Raw genomic sequence first — 1,019 nt, 5'->3', positions numbered from 1 at the left:
TCTTTCACTGTGAACTAATCTCAGATTTATTCCCACAGAGTCGTTCAAAAAATCGTTGTCACAGATTTGTTTTCGCATATTCGTTTCAGCAGAGTCGTTCTTGTAAATTAGTGATGTGTCGTTCGCGAGTGATTCGTTCAAAATGAATGAATTAATTCATATGACTCGTGATTCCCGAGTCATATGAAAGATTCGTGACTCGTGACTCCCGAGTCATGAAATATTTGTTCATATTGAACTCACAAATCACTCTCTGCGAACTAATCATTCTCTGTGAACTAATTTTTCACTACGAACTAATTACTCTGCAAAGTAATCTTTCACTGTGAACTAATCTTTCGCTGTGAACTAATCTTTTGCTTCGTTTTCGCAGATTCGTTTCATATGTCACGTGAAAGAGAGCTGTGGTGTGGTGTGTATTTATTTCTTAGCTTTTCGCATGGTTTTAATTGCTTATGGCATTTTGTGTACTTGGTAGACTTTGTCAGCGGAAGCAAACCATGATGCCTTCAGTATTTAGTGTCGGAGAACCGCAGCCTTCTTTACAACGCCCACAATAGGGCTAAAGCGCCACCAAAATGCCATAAGCAATTAAACCATGTGAAAACATAAAGAAAAACACACCACAATGCAGACATGGGGACTCGAGTCTGAGACTCGGACTCGAGTCGCACTTAAGTCGCACAAACAAAGACTTGTGACTTGACTTGAGACTTGCCCTCTAAGACTCGAGACTTGACTCGGACTTCGGTGTTATGACTCGCAAGTCGTGAATAAAGTCCATAATCAAGGAATTATCTATTTTATCATTTAACTAATTTCACTTTTTCCGATGCGTTTCCCAGCGTTATAGAAAAATCGCAGGCAGAAGTAGTTTCCTCCCTTGATATCGCGCGCTAAGGTTTGTAACGCATGCGTGCTGCCTCAAGTTTAGGTTTCATATCACAGTGACCATGGCGGCGGCAAGTCAGACTGGAGCGATTCCTTTTGTCATTGCATTTGCTTATAAAGACTTTGCG

This window comes from Cynoglossus semilaevis, chromosome W (assembly GCF_000523025.1).
Source record: "Cynoglossus semilaevis isolate Cse_v1.0 chromosome W, Cse_v1.0, whole genome shotgun sequence".
NCBI lineage: Eukaryota > Metazoa > Chordata > Actinopteri > Pleuronectiformes > Cynoglossidae > Cynoglossus > Cynoglossus semilaevis.
This window is presented reverse-complemented; position numbering follows the sequence as displayed.